At 42.7% G+C, this 26,852-nt stretch overlaps 1 protein-coding gene across 14 annotated transcripts in view; it reads right to left on the bottom strand.

Annotated features, from left to right (window-relative positions):
* PLCB4 (phospholipase C beta 4) overlaps positions 1–26,852 on the bottom strand; it is a 280,151-nt gene that overhangs the window by 199,346 nt on the left and 53,953 nt on the right. The window contains exon 1 of one of the 14 annotated variants that reach the window (XM_053284725.1): positions 24,823–24,844. The exons of the other annotated variants lie outside the window; for them this stretch is intronic. The gene's annotated coding sequence lies outside the window, so the exon portion shown is untranslated. Of the gene's footprint in view, positions 1–24,822; positions 24,845–26,852 lie in introns of those variants that run through there. 14 annotated transcript variants of the gene reach the window in all.

The following is a 26,852-nucleotide window of genomic DNA, read 5'->3' on the forward strand; positions in this document are numbered from 1 at the left end:
TATGCTGTGAGAGGCTGGCTGCAGTCCTCAAACCATGGTAGAGGGCAGAACAAGGGGTAGCCCAAATTATGTGCCATGGTTACACTGAGAGGTTTAGCTACCTTTGGAGGCGAAAAGCGGAAGTCGCTTGAGAGAGGCTACTTCTTGAATGTGGGCGCCAATCTGGCCTTTGAATACCTTTTTTTGCTTGTTTGTTCCCTCTAAAGCTTTAGATCAGGGTTTCTTAACCTTGGGCCCCCAGATGTTGTTAGACTACAACTCCCATCATCCCCAGACATGGCCTTTGTGGCTGAGGATGATGGGAGTTGTAGTCCAATGACATCTGGGGGCCCAAGGTTAAGAAACCCTGCTTTAGACATCCAACAACCAAGTGCTTTATTGGTGCCCCAAAATAACACCCACATGGACAGCGAAGGCATGAACTTTTCAGTACTGCACAAAGTTGCAGCACATTAACTATTAAAAAGCAGCTATACAAGTGCCAGGATATGCTGGATAGGGGACATTTTAAAATACACTTTCCCTGTTGTAATAAGCTTGGGGAAATGCTAGGTTAGTGCTGGCAAACAATGCTTTTGAGATCATCTGTCACCATGACCTACCAAGAGCCTTTCCCAGGAAAACTTAAGAGAAACAATGGCAAGGAATCTGTTGCAAATCAAGACGATATGAAGTAGCTAAAAAATAAAAGCATGAATACATGTTTAGGGGCAACAAGATTTGGGCTTTTTGATTAAAGCAATGCAAACGGGGGGGTGGAGGGTGGAGCCAGCAATCCCAAGCTATGTTGCCTACACAAGATTACAGTGTAATAAATTCAGACTTTGTGTAGAAAAGCAAGCTTTCCCATTACAGGGCAATTACAGATGAAGCTGGAACCACAGCTTCCAGTGAAGATGGAAATGTTTTGGGGGACAGGCCAATGACTTGCTGATTTCAGGCAGGTTTCAGGTCTACTCAGGACAACAAAGGGGCTTCCAATGCAAGAAGGTGAGCCCTGGAGTATGGTACAGACCCTGGTCTAAACTAATCTCCATACATCCATCCTGAAGGTCCAATTCAGCAAGACGGAGAGCTTTTTGGGTAGCAGGAAGGGAGATTGCTTACTTCCTCTTGAATGGGAGTTTTTCCCTCCTGGGATGTAGAGCACACTCTGCAATACAGCAAGAAGTCACTGAAAAGACCGCTCTCTTGCCATATGACTGCAGGGCCACTGTGATGTAAGACAGGGTTCTAGCAGTGACAGAATGGTAAAAACATCACCCCAAAATGAGTTGTGGAATCTACTCTGGCTTCCATGAGCCACTCTAGAATTTTGGCACAGTGGCAAGATTTCACTTTGCTCTCTCTGCCCACTGCACAGAGCAAAACCAGGTGCTTGTTCCTATCTGCAGTTACAAGCGAGTCATGCAAGCATTTAAAAGCTGGAAAGCATCAGTTCCCCATTTGTAAGAGAGAAATAATAATGCCCTTCTAAGTGTGTTATGAAGATTAATAAGTTTGGAGCTTTACAAAAAAAAAGTACTCCACTAAAATGTATTAGGATGCCTAAAAATGGAGACTGTCACTCTCAATGATGCTCTCATTCCAATTAATGAAGGGACTACTCTTCCAAATCCAGCCTGGAAATGATCCAGAGTGAACAGAGATTTATTAGATGTCTGCTGGGTGCTCCAAAATTAATCTCAACTCCAGGTCGGGTATGGAGCAGATTGCATGCCTAAACCCTGGGGCAGGAAGATGACACTGCAGCACAGAGATGCCTTGAATCATATCACAGTAGCGCCATTCCCTGCCATCCCCATCAAAGCTCATCAGACAAAGGTAGCAAGCTAAAGCAACAGCTGTCTACGGCCAGGCAAGGCCCCTGCTGACTCCGCAGATCACCGGGTCCAGATGGGCTGCAGTATCTTCTGTGGCCATTATCTGGGTGGTGCTGCAGCACAAAGACTAGGCCAATGGCTCTCTGCCCAAGAGCTGCCCAGGGAGTTCTCCACACAGCAGGCTTTGCCGTGGGTTTTCTGCGAGGCTTTACTGCAAACTCAGTTATCCCAAAAACCCAACACAAAAAATGGATTTTTTAAAACTCCGGATATAGATCAGGCTGCACTCTAATGCGCAGTGAAAAACCCAAATTGTGTGTGAAATGCTCTCTGATAGCTTGCAGGGACTTCGAGGTAAAGCTGCCTGATATGTGAACACTCACGCTCCAATCCTGAGGAGATGCACACTAAAGGGCTTTAAAAGTTCTGTGTGGAAAATGCCCTGGTGGTGCAGGGAGTATGACAAATCCAATCTGTGCTGTCATATTCTTTAGTTCAGTCCTCTTGGCACCCTACACAACCCTAATTAAGTTGTACCAATGGAAAAATGCTTTGTGGAACACAACATCCATCAACACACACTAGAGACTACTAATTTATTTTACTGTTGGTTAATTTTTACAGGACTGAATTTTCCTAATGTTAGCTTCTAACACTGTATAGTATTTTCATGGTCAATACCAAGAGAAAAATACTGATTTAGTACTAATGCTGATAGAGAAAGTGGAGGTGTAATACATATATACTAGCCAACCCGCACAGAGCATCTGTGCGCTCTTTGGGTGCCTGCTGTTCCCTCCCTCTTGCCCCACTCTCTCTTGCCCCCTCCCCCGAAAAGGCCGAAAAAGGCCCCACTGCCGCCATTCCTGCTCTCGGCCATTTCTCCTCTCAGCCGCCCATTTCCCTCCCACCCTGGCCTCCAACAAGAGCTGGGGCTGTGCCCCGCAGCCTGTTACCTCTCCGCTGCCACCCACCGCCGCTTCTATTCCTGGGACGGCCAGGCCAGGCCGTCCCACTGCCTCTGTCTCCTGCCAGGTTCGGCTGCCTCCCACCAGGATGGGATGGGCCGCCGCGTCTACAGGGGACGGCCTGGCCTGGCCTGGCCATCCCGCCACCTCCGTCTCCCAGAGGCCGCCGGCCAGCCTGAGCCGAGGCGACTCTCCTCTGGCCGTTTTGTGGCTCTCCGCCGCCGCCGCCATTTTGCCCTTCCTCCTTAACTCTCGCCCCCACCAGAACTCTCACAACATGTTGCGAGAGTTCCACCGCCAAATTCCTCAGGACATGCACCGGCTAAGATGTCCCAGAGCCTGCAGGAAATGTTCACAATTGTCAATGATAGGAGACTCTGAAAATGGAACCACATATAAAGGCAGATAATTTGTTTTGAATATCAGTCTCCATTCAAACTGCATACTTCTCTTTCAGCATCATTCAGTTTGAGTGAAACAAAGATTGAGTGATTGAAATATTTGGTCACTCAGATTTCATCTAGAATGGAAACTTCTTTGGATTGCATTTGCTGGTATAACTTTCTCCTTTAAAGGAAAACAATGCTATTTTGTGGATAATATTTCAGGATTACTTTGTGGACAAGCATGGGCAACAAATGGTCTTAGAGCCATTCTGCCATTTTCATGGAAAACCAAAGGCACACATCAATGTCACTGTGCCTTCTCAGTCTGAGATGCACTACATTCTCAGGGTTGAACATTATTAGGGATGCAAAATAAAACATCCAAAGTTACAATGCCTTTCATATAATCTCTGACGCAGTCACATTTGGAATAGTGTGTACAATTCTGTTTGCTCTATCTCAAAGAGGAAAGTATTGCCTTGAAGCAAGTCCAGAAAGGAGGAACAAAAATGGTCAAAGAGCACCTTCTCTATAAGGAAAGGCTAAATTATATAGGGCTTTCTAGCTCAAAAAAAAAAAAGGGAGGGAGTGGGGAGAGAAAACAAGAACTGGAGGAGAAGTGTTCTCTCTAATTTTTTTCAACAGAATGAGTTTTCTTCTAGGCAGCAGTATCAAGGCAGTGTGCACGGATGTATATTCAGAGAGGGACCTTCCTGGTTAAACCTGAGCGGGATCCAAAATCAGCTGAGCGAATATAATAAACAAGTGAGTGCATGCACACATACACACACACACACACCCCTTAAAGGGAACACTGGAGGGGAGCATGATAGGGGTTTACAAAGTTATGCATGGTATAGATAGTGGATATTTTCCTCCTTTACTCACAATACTAGAAGTCACCTAATAAAATAAATCAGCAGACTAAAAGCAGTACTACTGCACAGAATATATAATTAAACCTCACAATTCACACCCCATTATGTGGTGATGGCCATTATTATTATTATTATTTCGATTTCTATACCGCCCTCCCAAAAATAGCTCAGGGTGGTTTACAAAGAGAAATAGCAAATAAATAAGATGGATCCCTGTCCCCAAAGGGCTCACATTCTAAAACGAAACATAAGATAGAAACCAGCAATAGTCACTAGGAGTACTGTGCTTGGGGTGGATAGGGCCAGTTACTCTCCCCCTGCTAAATAAAGAGAATCACCACAGTAAAAGGTGCCTCTTTGCCCAGTCAGCAAGGCCATTAGGATAGAGGGCTTTTTAAAGGATAAGATGGATTCATACCATCAGCAATTATCAACTGTGACTAGCTTGTTTTGCAAGACTCGAAACCTGTAAGCCAGGCTCAAGAGCAGTATACCACCAAACATCAGATGTGAGGGAGCAAACAATAGCCCCTGGTACGGAGATGACATCGCTGCCACACTGAGACCAAGAGGGGAATGAGATGCAAAGGGCTCAAGAGGTCTAGGAAGGTGCTTGGCCTTGAGCTAGATAACTAGCTTCTTAAATCCATAGGGAACCAGCACATTCTTTCCCAATACAAAGCTGCCACAGAAGGCTGGGCAGATTGTTAAATCTCTGCAGTAGCCCCTTCCTTACCTAAGAGGCAAAAAGATGTAAAAGCTTCCCTATACTTACTTTCGCATAAAAAGAAGCCTATTGTCAACGTTGTTTTTTAAATTTAGTATAGTTCAGTTCACAATGGATCGGATAAAGCTTGCTATTCAGAAACACTGACTTGTCTATTCAGCTGAAATGCACAAAATAACCAACAATGAATATTCAAAAATTGATTATTATATAAGCACTAACACAGTTCAAAAATTGCTTTCTGCATCCAATAAAGTAAAATACAGCTGTTATAAACAACTCACAATGATAATGGACATGAATATTCACATGAGGTTCTGTTAAGGACTGGACAATTCTAAGTGGTTTAGAAATCTGAAGTCACAGCATATACCAAAATAAGGAGAATCAACTCTCATTTCTCTTCAGGTTCCTCATCATTTAATATTCTTATGTCGCCTAAATTAATCTCCACTTATGCACCACAGGGCAGCAAAGTTGACATCCTGTTCCTATTCAGAGCCTGGCAAGCTTCCATATAGCAAAATAAGTGAACCTCCCTTATAAAAAGCCAAACCCATAAGCCCTCAGTCACTAAGCAAAACAATTGACCAGGAACACAAACAACTTTATTGGTTAGACAAATAGAACTCAAAATACCCTCTTCAAATAACCAGTGTTTATGTTCTATGTTCTCACATGCCCCAAACGATACCCAAGGAGTTACAAGACTACATATTCTTTACACAGATCGATCACTGCTTCTAGAGTAAATGTTGTTACTCTAAGACAACATTTAAGCATCTATGAATACAATATATTAAGACTAACAAACAACTGGATTTGCCAGCAAAGACAGGTTCTTCAAACCAGTTTCCATGGTTTTACCACAGATTCCCTGGAAAGTCCCTGAATGTTCTTACATGTTCCCACATTATATTTGCACAGATCATAACACAGATACATACATCTGTACCTTCAGTAAGTAATCACAGTTTACACAACGTGATTAAGAATCTTGAGCTTCAGAGACAGAAGACCATCTGTCTGTTACATCAGTCACTAGCAAATGATATTAACACAAACATTTATTCCAAGATACATTTCGAGCTAATGAGTATTCAACAATAACAGTAGTTTTTTGCTCCCCCCTCCCCACACAACCTTTTTTTAGCAATGAATCAAATGTGAACATACAAATCAGGCCGGGGAGTGGGGGGAGGCTGGGGCTGGGCTTCATTAAAAAGGTACGAGAAGTGCAATTTCTATCACTGCTGAATTCAACATGCTGAAGGAAAGACATGCAACTATAGCACAATTCTATAGTTTCATGCCAAGCAATTTACTGAACACTGGGGTCAAAGAAACTCACTGCTAAAGCTGGCTTCTTTCTCCTAGTTCAAGGCTTTTAAAATAAAGCATTTTATAGGAACAACCATATGGAAATGAAGACAATTTAAAGCCTTTCCCAAGGGACAGCTCTTCTTGAGATGTGGCTACACTTCCCACAAATCCCCATGTAAGCCAATTTATTCTAGAGGTAGAAGTGCTATTGATTCATGTTTCTGAATATGTACATTAACAAAATGTAGGAAAGCCCAAGCCTCAGTAAAGTAAGAAAACTAATAATTTTATTTTTCTACTGACAAAGCCATTATCCCACCCCCCCGCCCATCACTCTCTTTTGTTGATAAAATATGTGTGAGTCATGGTTGTGGGTAAAATCTTAGCTGTACTGAAATAAATGAGTTTTGTTCTCTGCACTGAAATAATTTAATCAGAGTTTAATGTTTCTCCCATTCTCTTAGTTTAAAAAGCCAACTGTATACACTGGTGTCGCATCTACTATTGGACAATAACTAAACACATCACAAATTAAATTTATTTATTTATTTATTTATTCGTTCATCACATTTATATACCGCCCAAACTTTCGTCTCTGGGTGGTTAACATAAAACAATTAAAACACATATAAAAAGTTAAAACAATTCAACAATTTAAAATCAATCACAAAATTAAAACCAACAAATCTTAAAAGGCTGAGTAAGCTTGATTAAAAAGATGGGTTTTTAGATGTTTTTTAAAAATTGCCAGAGATGGGGAGGATTGTACCTTAGTGGGGAGTGCATTCCATAATCTCGGGGCAGCAATCGAGAAGGCCCGTCTCTGTGTAGCCATCAGATGAGTGGGCGGTAACTCGAGACGGACCTCCTCAGATGACCTCAATGGGTGGTGGGGCTCGTAGTGAAGAAGACTCTCTCTTAAATACCCAGGGCCTGAGTCGTTTAGGGCTTTATAAGTTATAACTAGCACCTTGTATTTTGCCCGGAAACCTATTGGCAGCCAGTGTAACTCCATCAGCAAAGGAGTAATATGGTCTCTCTGAGATGACCCAGAGACCAACCTGGCTGCCACATTCTGAACCAACTGAAGTTTCTGGACTATGTACAAAGGCAGCCTCATGTAGAGTGCATTACAGAAGTCAAGTCTGGAGGTCACAAACAGATGTACCACTGTTTTGAGGTCATTGATCTCGAGAAACGGATGCAGCTGGCATATCAGCCGGAGCTGATAGAAAGCACCCCTGGCCACCGCCTCATCCTGAGAAACCAAGGGGAGGTGTAGATCCAGAAGTACTTCCAGACTGCGAACCTGTTCCTTTTGGGGAAGTGTGAACCCATCTAGAACAAGTAGATCAAAATCATCTCCGGAGTTCTGATCCCACACAATATGTACCTCCGTCTTATCTGGATTCAGCTTCAGTTTATTCTCCCTCATCCAGCCATTTACTGCTTCCAGGCAGGCATTTAGGGAGCATATGCCAGCTCCTGAAGACGTTGACATGGAGAAGCAGATCTGGGTGTCATCAGCATACTGGTAACATCTAGCTCCAAATCCCCTGATGATCTCTCCCAGTGGTTTCATGTAGATGTTAAAGAGCATTATTTTGAAGAGCAACAATCTCCAATCGACACCATCTGGAATCTGTCCAAGAGGTAGGAGTGGAACCACTGTAAAACAGTGCCTCCCACCCCCAACACCCTCAGACGTTCCAGAAGGATACTATGGTCAATAGTATCAAAAGCCGCCAAGAGATCCAAAAGGACTAACAGAGTCACACTTCCTCTGTCAATTCCCAATTGGAGATCATCCATCATCCAATTGGAGATCATCCATCAGGCCGACCAAGGCAGTTTCCACCCCATAGCCCACCCGAAAACCAGTTTGAAATAGGTCTAGCTAATCAGTTTCCTCCAAGACCACCTGGAGCTAAGAGGTCACCACCCTCTCAATTACCTTGCCCAGCCATGGGAAGTTGGAAACAGGCCTATACTTGCTCAACTCTGAGGGATCTAATTCAGGCTTCTTTAGAAGAGGTCTAATAATTGCCTCCTGCCCTCCCTCAGAGAAGCATTTACGATTTCTACCAGGCTGCTTACAATAGCCTCCCTGCTAGAAAGAACAAGCCATGTTGGACAAGGGTCAAGAGAACAAGTGGTAGACCTCGTCGCTCCAAGCAGCTTGTCCACATCCTCAGGAGTCACAAACTGAAATTGATCTAGTCAAATCACATAAGAAGAGTTGTTGGACACCTCCAGTTCAGACATCAAATTAATTGTGGAGTCTCCATCTAAGTCGGCCCGAATCCGAGATTTTATCTGCGAAAAACTCTTTAAACACATCGCAGCAGGTAACTGATGACTCCAAATTCTAGTTCAAGGGAGGAGGGGCAGATACTAGTCCCCTCACAACCCTAAACAACTCCACTGGACAGGAACTCGCAGAGGCAATATGAAAAAAAAATGCATTTGCACAATGCAAAATTCCATGAGTTCTATTTTATGAAGAATTGTTCATACATGTCTCAAGCACAATGGATAATGCTGGAATTAAACTTTTCTTAAGTAAGGTCAAGGCTTTGCAAACATACAAAACATGGTTGCAGGAATGAACAGGGAAACAGGAGAAAAACAAAGTGCTAAATGTTTAGTAAGCATCAAAGGCACAATACTAAAAACACTTCCAATGGAAATTGAATTTGGGCCAGAGAAAGATAATTACTTCTACACAATTGATAATCTGGCTGTGACAAGTTTTCATGGGGTTCACTTTTCACAGCAAAAAGGTGCTATTTCAAGAGGAACAGAATATTCCCTGAAACAGAAGATATTTTTTCTCGGGGGGGGGGAAAGGCCTCCCTCTGTAAAATCATAATCCAGCCCCCTCTCTCAACAAAGCTGTTACAGCCATTTAAAGGAAAAGACTTCATTTGATGATGTAGGAGAGGGGGCTCGTGCTGCAGATAGGCTCTATTAACGCAGCACTGGCCATTTGAATAAACAAGGTTTCGGAAGGCAGCTATCAGGCCCAAGGATCCCAGATGGGGTGTGATCCTCTTCAACACAATCTAAGAAAAGTTCTACCTTACTGGACTCCAAGAGAGAGAGAGAGAGAGAGAGAGAGAGAGAGAGAGAGAGAGAGAACACACTTAGGCATACCTGTCGCTAATCCCATGTGTCGTAGCTCTCACGAGAGTTCATGAGCAGCTGTAGGATAGCAACGGGGATGGGTGGGAGCGAAGAAAATGGTGGTGGCAGGGAGGAAAGACAATGCCAAATGGCAGCGATGGCCAGCCAGCGGGTAAACAGAAAAAATGGAGGGGGTGGGCGGGCAAGTGGAAGAAGGCAGCAGAGGCCGGGAGGGAAGAAAACAATAACTGTGGCGGCGAGCAGGGGGCAAGCGGGGGCAGCGGTGAACTAGAGGCGCAGATGCTCTGTGCCTGGCCCAGCTAGTTTTAACCAAAGAGATACGAACACATTTGTATTTCTAGAAACAACAAGAAAGCAAGCATCCGTTCAGGTGATACCTGACAAAAGTGCTTGCTTCCATGTGGGAAAGATTCATATCCATTCCAGAAAACCAAAGGTGTCACATATGTTGTGTGCTATCAAATTAGTCACACAATTATATATATTAACTGAATGTGCTTCATTATTTATGTGGCAAAAGGTAATACCCACCACAAAAGGTTATTTACAAACAAGTACAGATGAGCAAAATGTTTTGACGATGAAACAATTCAACTTGAAATGCTCCATTTTGTGTGTTTCAAGCTCAAAATAAAACACCCTCTTTTTAAAAGGCCTATTTTGATTTGGAGGCCTATTTTCCCCTTGCTTATGAGTTTCCTGGCACTGCCTTCCGATTGGTTTGAGATCTCCTTGCTGATTAGTTGGCTTGTTATCATACAAATCAAGTGTTGTCATGGGAAACTGTGCCCTCATTGGCTGGGGGAAGGGAGGGGGAACACAAAAGGAGGGAATTTCAAAATGTATTCAAAGGGACTGGGAGGTCGAGAGAGCCCTTATAGTGGGTCTCTCTTGTAGAAGATTTATCAAGAGTGGAGGAAGGAAGGTTTGATTATGTGGTTTTATTTTCTCAGCAGTGAGTATAATACATTGTGCTATTGCACTAAAATTATCTGGTTTTGCTATATCTCAGCTTGACAAACACAGAACTAGGGTGCCTGCTTTTCTTGAGTTGTGGTTTGATTTGTTTGTGATAGTGTTGTGGAGTGCTATGTGTGTTTGTGTGTGAGAGAGAGATATGTTGGTGATTGCTGTGATGAGTTCCATGTCTGGCCTTGAGACTAACTTGTGCTTCACTCATTGCTCTGGTGTGCTCTGCAATCTGCATTGGAAGGTGTATTCAGTCAAAATGTGGCTGAAGAGATGTTCTTCTAGTTGAGCTTATGGCTATGCTTGCTGCCAAGGGTGCTGCTGTGGCAGCTAGGAAGAAAGGAGTCATAATTGTGTGTGTGAGAGAGGGCAACTTGTGCCAATAATGTTACTGCAGCGCAGGCAATGTGGCTGGCAGTGGATTCTAGGTCAGTGATTCTTTTTTTGCCATTTTTGGACTGTGTTTGAAATGTGTGTTCTCCGTTGGGAGGGACAGATTCCCTTTTACTGTGTGCTTCTGATGAGTTTTTCAAGGCAGGGTTGCAAAATGCATTACAAATTGTAATGCTAAACTTGTGAGCACTGCATTCTGTGAGTGCAGCTTGTTCTGGCCATAGGGAACAATGGGAAAATTCAAAACACTCAATTGTTTCCCATGGGTAGCTCCTAGGGACACCAAACTAGGATGTGTGGTAAGGCATGATGGGTGCTACCTACCACCCAACCCACAAAAGAAATGGGTAAGTGGGCAATTTTAAACAAAACTTTAACCTTCCTCCAAACCCCCTATTGGATCCCATTTGTTTTAAATCACCTTTTTGTGTGTGGGTTGGGTAGTAGGTAGTACCTATCATGCCCTACCAGCCAAACCACTTTGGTCCCTAGGAGCTACCCATGGAGAACAATGTAGTGTTTCGAATTTCCACATTGTTCACTATGGCCGAAACACTTGAAACGTTTCAAGTTTGGTTTTGTCAAAGCAACTGGTTCGACCACTGTTTCGATGAAGCATTTTGGCCATCTGCATTTTGTTTCAAGCTCAAAACAAAAAGTGCACATCCCTACAAACAAGAGCTCTGTGATACCTGAAATGAAGGGAATACAGACAACACAGCAGGCCTGGTCTGAGAAGTGACCCATTTTAAATGCCTTTGGGTACTTCCTTACCTAAGAAACATATCTTTGGAGTGGAATAATTTGGCATTATTCTGTATAATTATGAGAGTTCAGGAAGGATTGAAATTAATCCAAAAATCCCTGTTGACATTGTCAAAAGTGATTCATAACAGAGTTATGAACGTATCACCCAGACAGTCCGAAACCTTCAAATTCACAGGACAACAGTTACATCTTAAAATGATTTTCTAAAAATATACAATTATTTGAATCCACAGGATTTAGAAAAGAATTTGAAACAAATTTCTTTGCAATTGTCTTCAACATTTAGGCTTTGCTTTGAGTATTTTAGCAAGCAACCAACTAAACTTGGCAATACATATGCCCTTGTTTTGCCAAATGCCAGCTCTATCCTATGCTACTAATTTCATGCCAAGTAATGTAGAGGTCCTATGAAAGCTGAGGGCTATAATGAAAATGTCATGCAAAACTTTAGCACACAAGGAAATGATACTTAGGGTAAACACAATGACCTCTGAAAGCATCTATGCAAATTTCATATGGTGGCAAATGTGGAAGGAAATACAGATTGTTTTCACTTTCAAATGACTAAACACAGATTGAATATATATCCAAATAGTCAATATATAATGACAAGTTGTTCCAGTAAGAAGCGAACATTTGCCCCAAGTGAGCAGCTCTTCTTCCCTTTTCCCAGTACATTATTACATATATTTAATTTCTTTAACTTGCCTATAAATGCAATTTATGCAAATGACTTTGACAGATCAACGAAGTCATCCGGGGACTTGGACTGAGTTGTCAGCAATATGCGGACAACACTCAGCTCTATCTCTCCTTGTCATCTGATCCTAGGGAGGCGGTGGATGTCCTGAATCGGGGACTGGGGGCCGCGATGGGTTGGATGTGGACTAATAAACTGAAATTAAATCCAGACAAGACAGAGGTACTGTTGGTCAGTAGGAGAGCCAATCGGGATGAGGAGATTTTACCGGTTCTGGAGGGGGTTGCACTCCCCTTGAAGGAGCAAGTACGCAGCTTGGGGGTACTACTGGACCAGGCTCTGCTTTTGGAAGCTCAGATGGAGGCGGTGGCCAGGGGTGCCTTTGCACAGCTACGGCTAGTGCGCCAGCTGCATCCCTTTCTCGAGAAGGCAAATCTGGCCACGGTTACCCATGCCTTAGTCACGTCATGGCTGGATTACTGTAACGCGCTCTACGTGGGTCTGCCCTTGAAGAATATCCGGAAACTGCAGCTAGTGCAAAATGCGGCTGCTAGGATTTTATCTGGAGCTGCCCGGTGGGAGCACATCACACCCATTCTGAAAGAGCTGCACTGGCTGCCAGTTCGTTTCTGGGTCCAATTCAAGGTGCTGGTTTTGACCTTGAAAGCCCTTAATGGTTTGGGCCCGGGGTATCTGAGGGACTCCCTTCTCCCAAGGGTTGCTGCCTGCTTGACAAGGTCATCTGAGGAGGCTCTGCTCTGGGTGCCTACAATGAAAGATGCTCAGCTATCGTGCACTCGGGACAGGGCCTTCTCTGTTGCTGCCCCCAGACTTTGGAATGCTCTCATTCTCTCCTCGGACTCCATCACAGTTTTTAGAAAGCTTCTTAAATCTTGGCTTTTTACCCAGGCTTTTACATGACTGTTTCTATTGCTGCTTCTATGTGTTTTTACTCATTTATAGTTTTTATGCTTGTATTTTATAGTTTTTAAATTAATTTGTTTTATATTTTTAGCTTAATATTTTAATTGTCATTTTTATTGTATGTTTTTTAACTTTTGTAAACCGCCTTGGGGTTGTTTTTAATGAAAGGCGGTATATAAATTCAACAATAAATAAACAAACAAACGACAGGCCTCACATACAAGCATATATTTCTTGCAGTGCTATCAAAACACCTCTCTTTTAAAGGGAGACTGCTAAGCAGTTAATAAAAATGAACTACTATATAATATTAGTGGTGATTAGAAATACCTGAATTGTAAACAGATTTACAGAGGGAAATGGAACTTTTGATTTAATCAGAGATCAGAAATACATGCCCTGATCAGGGTTCATGTGCAGAAGTACCTTAAAGACAACTGTCAGTAGGGAGCAACATACAACTACACACCTTCATTCCATCCACTGTTTTGGAGGGAAAATACAGAAAGATTCCATTTGAGGAAAAGCTTTTCCCCTGTGCCTCTTGGGAATTGGAAACCACTGAGCATGTACTCCTTTCTTGCAATTTCTATAAAGATAGCCGAGATAAAACTCATACTCCCTCCACTACTCAGCTGCCCTGGTCGCCTCAGCCAAGTCTACACTAAGATGCTGCTCTCAGGTGAAAAGCAGATTTTCACATAAAATGCTGCTAGGTTCTGTGCGGCAGCGTGCAAGATCCGTCGGACCCTGATTGTAGCCCATAATCCGTGAAGCAGATTTTAACCACAGAATACCTTACTAGATTGCCCTATTTTAGTCAGTCACTTCATTTCCCTTTTTATAGTACATTTTATAGTATCTCTCTTCTTTTTTTTTAACAGGGTAGGTGTCTTTTATTCACTGATATTTGTAGGTGTACTACAGTTGTATTTTATATATTCCACTAGAGTTGTATTTTATAATTGATTAATGTAGCAGATTTTAAATACCAACTATTATTCATTTTACTTAGCTACCGTACTATTTTAATTAGATGTTCTATGCTATATTTTATCTATATCTATATATTTAATTCTCTAAGGCACACCCATGGCTAACCCCGTGCATGGCAGCTCTCGCAAAAATTTGCAAGCAGAAGCACCGTGGTGACTGGGCAGTGGAGATTCCATATGCAGATAGGGAGGAGGGGCCTGTGATGGTTAAGGTCAGTTGGAATGCAACTGTTACTGGTCGGAAGATGTTCTTGATCGTAGAGGAGACAGATAGATAGATAGTCTGCGAAGGGAGGGGTGGTTAAGGAGGAAAGAGCCCCTTCAGGAGAAGGAGGCTGCCGTTGTGCGAATTAGATGAGGAAACAAGATGAACAAGTTCTGTTAACTCAGAGAGATGGAGGGAGGGGAGAGAAAGAGAGAAAAAGAAGAGAGAAAGAAGGAAGCGCAAGGAATGGGCCCAAGCTTGTCAACGGCCTGAGAGGAATGAGTGGCCATGGCGGCAGCTATCGGCAGCAAGGAAGGGCCCAGTCAACCACTGCTGATGTTTGGGCTACCAAGGCTATTGGCGGAGGGAGGCGGACGGGCCCAGGCCTGTCAGTGGCCTGAGCACAATGAGCAGTCATGGTGGTGGTGGCAGCAAGGAAAGGCCCAGTTCACCATTGCTGCTGCTGCTGCTCCTGTGGGGAGAAGCAGGAGCGGGGATCAGGTGATGAGGTATCTGGGGTTAGGGGGCTGCAGCTTGGCCAATAGGCACCAGCAATGCTACAATCGTGTGACCAAGATGGGTGAAGGGGATGGAGTAAAGGGATGGAGGAGTGAACAAGAGGGGTGAGGGGGATGGAAGCAACAGGATGGAGGAGGAGGAGCAGGAGTGCAGCTCAGGTGAGGGTGGAGAGTTCTCTGAGGTGAGGGGGGGCTGTAGCAGGGAGTGGGAGAGCAATCAAGTAGTAATGTGCAGATGCTCTGCATGGGTTAAGCTAGTATTTTATATTTTAGCTAACTCGCTTGTACTCCATAGTATATTTTAAATATCTTGTATTTCTTAGACCCTCATTCAATTAGTCTTCCCGCTAGAACTGTAATACAAATCTCAATCTTATAATTTATAGTAGTAATACATGCAACATTTCCATAATAATCTGATTGCCTTATCTACTTTACTGTATTATAACCTGTGTTGGTCTTTGACTGTAATAAAGATGATTGACTGATTGATTGATTGATTGAACTACACACCTTGCACTCACTTATCAAAAATTATAAATATTAGAAGAGGACCCTAGCTGTCCCCAAATGCAAGTATAATATAACTTAGTCCCTTATCTATGGCACAGGAGGGAGAGCTGTGCACCTTCCTTGCAAAGAAAACTCTCAAACTATTTAGTAGGGACAGGTTGAGGTGTAAATTGCAGACTTCTCCAGCTCTGATGGAGCCCACCCTGTTGTAGCTCAGCAAAACTATGGGGGGAAACGGGAGCGGGAAACACCACCATATTGAGAAGAGAGGGAAAACACGAATGTGCAGAAAGGATGTCTGGCCTGGAGACTAACTTGTGCTTCGCTTCACTTGTGCTTCACTCTGGTCTGCTCTGCAATCTGCATTGCAAGGTGTACTCAGTCAAAATTGTATTTATTTATTACATTTATATCCTGCTCTTTCTCCAAAGAGCTCAGAACACATGATTATTTTTATCCTCACAACAACCCTGTGAGGTAGGTTAGGCTGAGATATACATGACTGGCTGAGGTTGCTCTAGTTGAGTTTATGGCTATGCTTGCTGCTAAGGGTGCTGCTGTGGCAGCTCTTGCAATGCTAGGAAGAGTCGAGAGAGAGAAAGGGAGAGAGAGCGCAACTTCTGTGGATTCTGAGTCAGTGATTCTTTTTTTGGCCATTTTTGGACTGGGTTTGAAATGTGTATTCTGTGCTGGGAGGGACAGATTCCTTTTTACTGTGTGCTTCTGCACTGTTGTTCAACACTGCAGACAAGATGGGTGCTATCTACCACCAAACCCCCAAAAGAAATGGGCAAGTGGGTGATTTAAAACAACTTTTTAGCCTCACCCCAAAACCCCTAAAGGATCCTATAAAAAGTTAAAGGTTTGTTGAAGGTAGCACCCATCATGCCCTACCACCCAATCCATTTTGATGTCCCTAGGAGCTACCCATGGGAAACAATGATGTGTTTTGAATTTTCCCATTGTTCACTATGGCCGAAACACTAAACATGTTTCAAGTTTTGTCAAAGCAATCAGTTTTGATGAAACATTCTGGCCATCTGCATTTCGTTTTGAGCTCAAAACAGAACACAAAATCTGTTTCATACACATTCCTACTGCATCCATGTTAAGCAAAGCAAGCAAACTTTTCCATTTGTTCTGAATGATTTTTCTATTAATTTAATATAAGAAGAATACTGCAGGGGTCAAGAAATGTTGATTCTGTTCAGCAGCCAGAAAAATCTTTTATTCATCTGGTGATTTCTCATATTGATACATTACTTGTCAGGGTTTTGTTTTGCTCATCAGGCATCATATTTCACAGTCGATTAACTACTGTTTCACAGTAGATTAATGGATTTCCTGAGTCCTGGACATCAGGACTAATGAATGCTCTCCAATTGGGAATTGACAGAGGAAGTATGACTCTGTTGGTCCTTTTGGACCTCTCGGCAGCTGTCAATACTATCAACCATAGTATCCTTCTGGAGTGTCTGAGGGGGTTAGGGTGGGAGGCACTGCTTTGCTGTGCTTCCACTCCCACATCTCAGGCAGATTCCAGATGGGGTCCCTTGGGGACTGTTGTTCTTCAAAATCTGAACTTCAGTATGGTGTCCCTCAGGGCTCCATATTGTCTCCGATGTTGTTTATCATCTACATGAAACCAATGGGAGAGATCATCAGGAGATTTGGTGCAGGGTGTTATGAGTATGCTGATGACACACAAATCTTTTTCTCATTGTCAACATCATCAGCAGAAAGCAAATGCCTCTCTTGAAGCAGTGATGGGCTGGATGAGAAATAACAAACTGAGCCTGAATCCAGATAAGGAGGTCCTTATTGGGTGGGGTCAGAACTTGGGAGATGTTTTTGATCTGCCAGTTCTGGATGGGGTCACACTTCCCCAGAAGGAATAGTACACAGTCTGGGGGTGTTTCTGGACACAAACCTCTCCCTGATGTCCCAGGTTGAGGCAGTGGCCAGAAGTGCCTTTTATCCACTTTGCCCGATATGCCAGCTGCGTCCCTTTCTTGAGATAAATGACCTCAGAGCGGTAGTACATTTGGTGGTTACCTCCAGACTTGACTACTGCAATGTGCTCTATGTGGGGCTGCCTTTGTACATAGTCCAGAAGCTGCAGTTGGTCCAGAATGCGGCAGCCAGGTTGGTCCCTGGTTCATCTTGGAGAGACCATATCACTCCTATCTTAAAACATCTACACTGGCTGCCGATAGGTTTCCAGGCAAAATACAAGGTCTTGGTTATAACCTATAATGCCCTAAACAGCTTAGGCCCTGAGTATTTAAGAGAACGTCTTCTTTCCTATGTGCCACACCGCCCATTGAGATCATCAGGAGAGGTTCATCTGCAGTGGCCAGTGGCTCGTCTGGTGGCTACTCAAGGATGGGCCTTCTCTGTTGCTGCCCTGAGGCTTTGGAACATGCTTCTTGGTGAAATAAGAACCTCCACACCTCCTCAACTTTTAAAAAGAGAGTCAAGACACATTTGTTCACCCAGGCTTTTAATTAGATACTGTTTTAATAGTTTGATGGTTTTTAATAGTTTTAAAGTTGTTTTATTGTTGCAATGTTTTAACCTTTTTACTTGTTTTTATTGTTTTGTGGTAAACTGCCCAGAGACTTGCCGTTTTGGCTGTATACAAATATGCTTATTTCCCCACAGTGACCAGCCAGATGCTTCCAGGAAGCCCACAAGCAGGACACAAGGACAACAGCCTTTCCCTTATTTTTTGCCAACCTCACCATTCAAAAACATGGTGCTTCTATTTAGCTACCTCAGCTAACAAATTCTTCCATGAATTTCTCTATTTCTCTTTCACAGCCAGTGGCCAACAAACTCTTTCTTGTGGCAGTGAATTCTGTAAGTTAACTACACTTTGAGCCCTTTATCACAACTAGTGAAAAAGGGCTACCCTGTCTGTGAGAATGAAGCCCAGACAAACTTACTTCCCCATAGACGATCCTCCAGACTTCCCTGGGTGGGCGGATTGCCTGCCCAGACAAGCACCGGCTGCCGCTGATGGCTCCAGGGGCCGGGGTGCTGGGACGTGTTGCCCCGAGTCATCCCGCGCCCCTCCCGGAAATACCATAATGCACTGCATGAGTGCACAGTGCATTATGGGGACCCCATCCCCTCCCCGGGCTCCCCGCAGTCTGGCAGCCGTGGCTGACAGACAATTTTAAAACGAGGTTATGAGTGCTCACTCTCCTAACCCCATTTTAGAGGGAGACTTCGTAGGCGGGTTTGCCACCATGGTGCCACTGAGATCAGCCCAATACCGGCGGTTCACACACACACACACACACACACACACACACAACCAGGCTAGGTTCCCTTAGCCCAGTTTTGCATGCTCGTGTGAATAGCCTCTTTGTGTGAAGACATACTCCTTTTGTCTGTCTTGAATCGACCACCCATCAATTTCATGGGGTGATCCCAAATTTCAGTATTTTGGGAAAGGAAGAAAAATCTCCCTGCTTTCTCAAAGTCATACATAGTTTTCCAAATCTCTATCACATTCTTCTTGTAAATGACTCTCCTTCTCAACTGAAAAGTCCCAGCTGCATTTGCCATTCCTCATAAGGAATGTGCTTCAACTACCTTCATTCGGACTGTCCTTTTCTCTACCATATCCATAAGCACACACAGTACTATAATGCAACAGCACGAAAGAGTTACATTAAAATACATAAGGGTATTTTGCTCTCTGTAATTTCCCATTGCAGAGTCTCCAAAAGGTAAATAAAGAACCTCTTGCAAATACTGGCAAGCTTCCATATCCTCTTTACCAAACTGCATTTACTAATATGGGAATGAAAATGCAATACAGGAAGGATCGACCGGGGCGGGGGGGTGCTCATCACAATGAAAACAATCAAGCTCAAGTGAATCCTGAACTATAAGTAGTACCCTAATAAGATTCCAATGTAGTATTATGATGTTATTTAATCTAACCAGCCACTCCGCAATCATCTCATCATTTACTTTTTTAAAAGCTATTTTTCAATCAGTTTATAATGAAAAACTAACTTGCACAGTACTAAACCACTGAAATGCACGACTAATTGAGAGCAAGAAAGAGGCGGCACTGGTCTACAAACACATCCATGTAAACAATGTACAAATATCTGTTTTTAAACATATCCAGCACACAAGAAAAACACTACTATTTCAGCCTGGGCAGTGGGGGGAGCAAAATGAGGACTCTATTAAATATACAGATGCATCCTATGATACCAGGGTCAATTCCCAACATTAGATCTATTCTGACATTATGTTGTACAGCCATTCAGGTGTCGGTACACACATACAAGTTTTTGTGTGGATGACTATATGCATTCATTTAAAAAGTGAACCTAGGTCCCAACCCTCTCAAAGAAAGTACCAATGGGAAGTGCACTGAAGTATGGATGTTCAGCATAATGCATGAATCATCGTACATGCGTACACTGTGCACAGAGTGTACATGCTTTTAATATGAAGTGTAAATGGGACACTTTTAGCAATGTGGAGTAACAAGACTTTCAGTATTCTGTTGCAAAAGAAACAAATTAAGAAAAACTGTAGATGTATCAACATATACTCCAACCATTCCTATTTATTAGGAACCATCCATGTTTTCTGGTATCTGTTCCTGTTAGGCAACTTTTCGCTTTTGGGTTGGCTTGGGAATAGTCTGCACCACCTATGTTCACTATGTGCACTACATATGTTTACCTGCACAGGTCAACCTCCTGCCTTTGATATTAAAATCTAAGTGGGGAACAGATACAGCTTAACATAACTCTAGTGCACGTAAATGCATGTGGCATGATCAAGGCATGATGTTATGAGCAACACAGACACTCACACTTGTAAGGACAAAAGTGGTGAGGAAGTCCCACCCTGTCACTGTCACTTACCTCCTCACGCCAAGCGCACAAGCTTATGGTGCCATTTGTCTGAAGGGGGACATGATGTAAGTATGTTCACTGGCAATTCCATGAGCAACAACCTGGATCAGTCCAGGCAGCAGCTCACAGAATTGCAGGTGAACACGTTTATGGTGCCTCCCCGTTCAGACAAGTTGTACAATGAGCACATCTGTTGGGTGGGAGGGGGTAACAGCTGCAGAGTGGGACTTCCTCCCCACTTTTGCCATTGTGAGCACCTGTGGCACACATAACACCTGAAAGGAGCAAAAGTGGTAATGGAATTTGCCATTTCAAAGTGTTGCAGCTAGAAATGTCTATTATGAACTCCTAAATACAGTAAAATATTGTTACAGGTTTGCCTTAAAGGTGTGCCTGGTGAGAGTCCAAGATTTGAATGTTTATGTTAGTCAGCTGAGCTCTAGGATGGGAGCTGACTGTTAGGAGACAGGTTCCGGATGCACAGATCTCTCTGGAATATTTGGAATGAGAAAAGCCAGCCATCAGAGTTTGGGGTGTCACATCTCATCCCCCTTCTAGTTAAGAAAAGGGGGGGTGACAGAACACATGTGCACACGCACATGTCAAAACACACATGTGCAAACACATGTCAAAACACACATGTGCACACACATGTCAAAACAGCAGTTTGCAGTTTAAATAAAGAGTTGAGGGCTGAGGGCACCTTGAGAGCTGAGGGCATCTAGGGGTATCCCTCTCTCTGCTGACCAGAAATGAGGTAAAAAATGGTACATTGCAGAGTGCTCATGCTGCTTGTTTCCATTTATGTTTTACTTGTATACCATGAATAAAGCAATTACTTCTGAAGTAACATAAGCCCCGAGTACTCTCTCATCCATAGGAAACAAAACCCAAGTAGGACTACCCCTGGAACTTCTCACTGCTCAGGGAAACAAGGGCACACAGTAATATAATTGGACAATTTTCCTGTTATATCTTTAACCAAAAGAACACACACACTTTGCTTTCCATTAATGAGACCAGACCATGACTGTGGCTACACGGATTTTTCCTTGATTGTGCAAATCTAAAATACCAGAGCACCATTTGCCTTTCATCTCCAGATGTGCCCTCCCCACCCACCTGCCAATTATTGGCTATCTAGATACTAAATACATGTTGCTGAATGTTTTAAAGTGAAAGTAGCCTATAATCAATACATCTGCATTCACTGTGTGAATTAAGATTCTATTATAATTACAGGTTGGTGGCTTTTAAAAAAAAATAAAGAATTATGGAGCGTTTTCCAAAATACCCTGCTTCAGGAGCCACTACAGGACAGGCTACTGCAGAACAAACAAATGCAGCATACAGCGTGACAGGATGGGAGAGAAAGTGGTAGCTCAGGCAATGATCCCTGGTGCCAGGAATGTTAACATTACAGAAAGGCACTTTATCTGCAAAATACTGGAAAGTATGCAATAAAAGCTCCCTGATGAGTTCCCTCTCTCCCACTGAAATGGTCTAATTCAGAATATTTGTATAAAATGTGCTGGGGATGAGTTTCATTAAACCAGACCAAAAGGAATTAGCGCACCTTGCTCAAAATGTGAAATTTCGTTTTCTTATTTCACTCATTCATGCCTAATTTCCTATTAAGAGACCTACTGAATCAAGAACGTCATAGTAACATCTTTCAAGCAACAAGAAAGACTGTCTGAACATGCATGTCTGGGTTAGAAAATAATGCTTTAATTTACCTTTTCCCAGTCACTCCTGCCGCATGAACTGATTACCTTCTCATGGCACAAATTAGAAAGGCCTGTCCAGAAGCCCGCAGACACTGCTTTGGAAAATGTCCCTGTGTCACTGAGCTAAAAGGCCTTCTGAGTTGACTGAGTTGCAAATTTGCCTCTGGGTATATCACATGGCAGAGGCTGCTGCTTGCCTCTGTGTGATCTCCCTTGTTCTCCAAGAGTTTACTTCTCCAACTTCCCTGCCCTACCCCTTCTATTCTTCTGACTTTCTTTAAAATAAAAGGTCCACATTTTCCCCTTAGTTGTAACTCATACGGCCTGTAGTTTCTCATGCTACTAAATTTCCAAGTTCCTAATTACTTTTACAAAAATATAGCATGTGTATTTAACAGAGTTTTATGAAGCACAACAAACACACTGCTATAAAACCGTCATTTAGAGATAAAATGATTTTTGTCTCTTGACTGGCTCAAAGGAAGGTCAAAAAGAGGGTAAAATGCCAGTTCACTTTAAAGCATAGGTCTGAGCCAGGGGAATAAACTAAGACTGAAACCAAAATATTATGATCCTGATAAAAGCAGATATTTGGTTTATCATCTTCCACCATCACAATTAGAGCTTGCTCTAAGTTATGTTGTACTTAAACTGTAATTTAAGCGGAACATAACTTATAGCAAACACTGTTTATTAAGACAGCTAGACACAATTTCAGACCGACAGCATGGATTTCAATGAGTGTATTCTGTGCTTTAGCAATACAAAGCAATTCCATATCTCCTTTTGAAAATAAACACTTAATTCAGGATGTTTGTTCTGAAAAGTAGAGACACAGAAATAATTAGCAGTAGTTGGTAAAGCTGTGCACCATTTAAAAATATCCAATTGGATCCAATCTTGACAACATTGGAATCTGATTTGGGGACCCCTAGGAGCATCATATCAGTGTCAGATTTCCAATCTGAAAGGGGGGGAGGGTGCACTAGAATTTTTTTTTATATCAAGTTGGGAAATGAGAAAGAATTTAAAAAAAATGGGAGCAACTGATTCTAGGACATTGAAATTGGGCACACAAGTAGTACAAGATGACATGAATCTGTGTATTGGATTTGAAGCAAATTGGTCAATCCACCAATTTTAACAATTTTTTGAAATTTAAAAAAACTCCAAAAAATCTTGCAAGTGGCTTGTTTCACAGCAGAAAACAACAACAAAACTCTGGAACTGAAGCTGCCCTGCCCCCTTGGACCATCATCCCAACTCCTTGTGGAGGAATCTCCCCTTTGCCTTTATGAAAAAGGGAGAACGCCACTCCCTTTTCTGCCTCGTCTCTTTTTATACTAAAAAGGTTCATAAAATGTAGAACAGGATGACAAGTGCATGTGTATTTAATTTCAATAAAATTGGTCAGTCCACTGGTTTTAATGATTTTCCCCTACTGCAGTAAAACTGCCAGAGAGAGTTCTCTCTGTCCATAGAGTAAAGGTAAAGTTGTGCCCTCGAGTCAGTGTCAACTCCTGGTGTCCACAGAGCCCTGTGGTTGTCTTTGGTAGAATCCAGGAGGGGTTTACCATTGCTCCTCTCACGCAGTATGAGATGATGCCTTTCAGCACCTTCCTATATCACTGCTGCCCGATATAGGTGTACTTCATATCTAATGCAAGTGGAACTAATTGTTACATCTGAACAAACAACACTTTCACTTTCCCTAGGATTTGTGGATTGAATAATTCTGGCAGCTTTACTGTAGTAGAGGAAAGAATCAATTATTGCTATATTTAAAAAATCCTCATAGATGTATACAGGGAAATTTTTTTTTAATCAGCAAAAAAATGGCTGGGTAAAGAGCTCTGAAATTTTGCACACACATAGCTGAGAACAGCAGGACTGTGTGTTTAATATCAAATACATCAGCCCATGCATTGACTTTTTAAATTAATTTTTAAAAATAACCTAGAAATTGTATTCATCTCTGAGAAACATGGCAAGAAGTGATGTCGCATCCAAGAAGCACAAGGGAAGTAATGTAACATCTGAGACTCTACCACTTGCTTTTTAAAGTGGTAAGTAAAAAATTAAATTAAAATTGACTAAATAAATAATCCATGGGTGGGCAAGCTGATAGCAGAAAATAGCTTTTGTCCCCCGAGCATGCTCTGGATGCTATTTTGTAATTCCGATTGAATTTGGATATTATTTCCAACATTCATTTCAATTATTCTGACTGGATATCGGGTACCCAATATCAGATTGGAATTCAGCTGATTTTTACCAATTTTATTGATACTATTTGTTTAATGTGTTGTGAATGTTAAGATATTGTTAAAATCAATAAAAATTTAAACAAGAAAAAATTTTTATTGATACTGATAGCAATTCCGACATCAGAATTCCAACTTTGCACAGGCCTAGTAGCTGGACTGGTTTCTCAGACATTCAATAAATCTTTACAGACTTGGAGTTAGTTCTGGACCGAATCCTGGAGTACGGCAATGGCATCGCCACACACCAGAGTCTGGGGCCTCCTACAGACCTGAACCCAGCCTTCTTCACATCATGGACTGAGCCCTCCAGATCACCTCCCAAGTCTTGCCATCAGCAAAGTAGAGCAAAGTGGGGTGGGGTCAAGAGTTGGGAGGGCTCCATTTGCAGTCTGAATGCTGCAGTTCCTAATCACACAGTAAGCAGAACGAGAAGCTGGACTGGGAAAACAGATCAACCAAGGCAGGATGAGAAAAATGGAAAGAACAGCTTAACTGTACACAATAGGGCACAGGGTAGCGCTGTGCATCAGAGTAGGGCTGGACAATTATTTCCAGTTACTAGCTGCCAGGAAAGGAGCAGTACCCAAGTATCATTTCTCTGCACCTGATGCAAACGTGTAGTGCATTTCAATCAACCATGCACACAAAAGGCACTGGCTGGCTTGGAAAATGGGAGCATTAATCAGTCCTTACCTTTTTTTAGTTCCCTTTCTTTTCACGTTCAGCATTGGAGAACACTTTCTGAGGAAAATGGTGCTCAATTAATATTACAACTCGGCATCACAAGGTGGTCAGATCTGAACAGCAAACCAAGTAATTATGAACTTCAGCAACATCACTAATTTTGGCTAGCTACCAAGGCATGCTGAAATCTGTGGAGACTTGCTCCAGTTCCCTTCCTCCCCAGTCATGGACACTTTCCTCTGAGCTGCTTTGTCACCATGCTCACGAACCTCAGCAACTGATTACTGTACATGAACCAATCAAAGGCAATTGAGAGTGACATAAGAAAGGTTAATAGTAAGGGAAGGACTCTGCCAAAGCCTCTATGGTTTATGATGAAGGGGGTTAAAGAGCCGATTGCCTACATTTTGGCTGACACAATGGGCAGAGACAAGCAGTGAGAAAGGGCAAGAGGGTTAGTGGGCAGGAAGCCTTAAAAAGCTTACCTCCCCACAGACAACTGAGGGCTTCCTCTTCAGCAGGCAGAGCACCCGCCCAGACGATTATTAGCTGCTGCCAGTAGCTTGGAGGGTCAGATTACCAGCTGCTGCCGGTAGCTTGCAGGTCGCATAATGCACCGTGCGAGTGTGTGGTGTATTATGGGGATCCCCCCCTTCCCAAGATCCTCACAGTCTGCCAGTCATAGCTGCAAGCAGCCATGGCTGGCAGATAATCACAGCAATGGGTTTAGGAGAGTGCTCGCTCTCCTAATCTTGTTTTAGAGGGTGGCTCCAGAGGCGGGCTTGCCTCTGAGGTGCCACCAGGATTGGGCCTGATCCTGGCGGTACACATGGACGGGCAAAACCGGGCTGGGCTTCCTTAGCCTGGTTTTGCTTGCATGTGTGAATAGTTTCAACGTATGGCCCTTCAGACCTTACCCGATACAAAAGTATAGCCGGAGGTGGGATCTAAACACGATGATATGAGTAGAACTCAGATTAGTAGAACTTCTGCTACTATGAAGGCACAGCTAGGCACTAGTGACCATATGAAGTATACAACATCCAATAATTAAGGCTATTTACAAGAACACTGCTATATAAAAAATTTGTTATGAGAATTAACAGAATTAGCCATTCTGTTCATTTATTTAGTTAATACTTACTAAATAAAATCCTTACCATTAAGAAGTTACCAGAACTGTACTACAAACACTAATCACAGGGAAACTGCCTCAACAGAAGGAAGACTCTCCCTGAACTTCCTGACAGTTGCACTAATCAAAAGCCATTAAGTGAATAAGGGAAAGAAAATTCAGTAAAATGGGATGCACAGGCAATATGTTTGAAACATATTCTTTTGAATATCTCATGTCAAGGGTATTAGGGTTAAAAGAGAAAGAATTAAATTCAGTTGTGTGCTGAGAAAGCTCAATGCACAGCAGATAAGGAGCTTGACTCCCACCGCCCCCCAAACTCAGGCCATTTCCATTTTCCAAGGGTTAAGCCCCATAGGTTCGATGCAAAGGTGCCCTTCCATCTGCAGAAAGCATCTTCCACTCACAAAAGGGCTATTTGACACTTTGTGCTGCAGTAACATTCAAAGCCCAGCCTCAACTGTAGGATGATGTTCTGATTGCACAAAAAACTTGTCCAACCTCTTGCAAAAGCAAGCATTACAGAAATTCTATCCATCTGATTTTCTCCTGAGATTCTGCAGTTAAATACATTTGTGATCCACAATTCTTTGATTTAAAAAAAAAAATTCTTTCCTTAAAAAAAAAAATTAAGAGCCCCATGCACATGCAGTTTACCACAGTTTAAGTTGGCATTTATTCTTACAGAATACCAATGCACACCAACCAGGTGCATCTGTGTGAGGTGGGATGCTGGAGTGGATGGGCTTTTTGCTTGATCCATCAGGGCTTTTCTTATTATATATGTTCTTATGATTGGGGAGAAATCTACTCATCTCATTGTCCAACCATTTTGGGCAGCAACGTGTGTTCACTTCATATCAATGACAGTCATGTGGGTGAGAAGAATGGAAGAGGTTTATGT

This window comes from Hemicordylus capensis, chromosome 1 (assembly GCF_027244095.1).
Source record: "Hemicordylus capensis ecotype Gifberg chromosome 1, rHemCap1.1.pri, whole genome shotgun sequence".
Lineage (NCBI taxonomy): Eukaryota > Metazoa > Chordata > Lepidosauria > Squamata > Cordylidae > Hemicordylus > Hemicordylus capensis.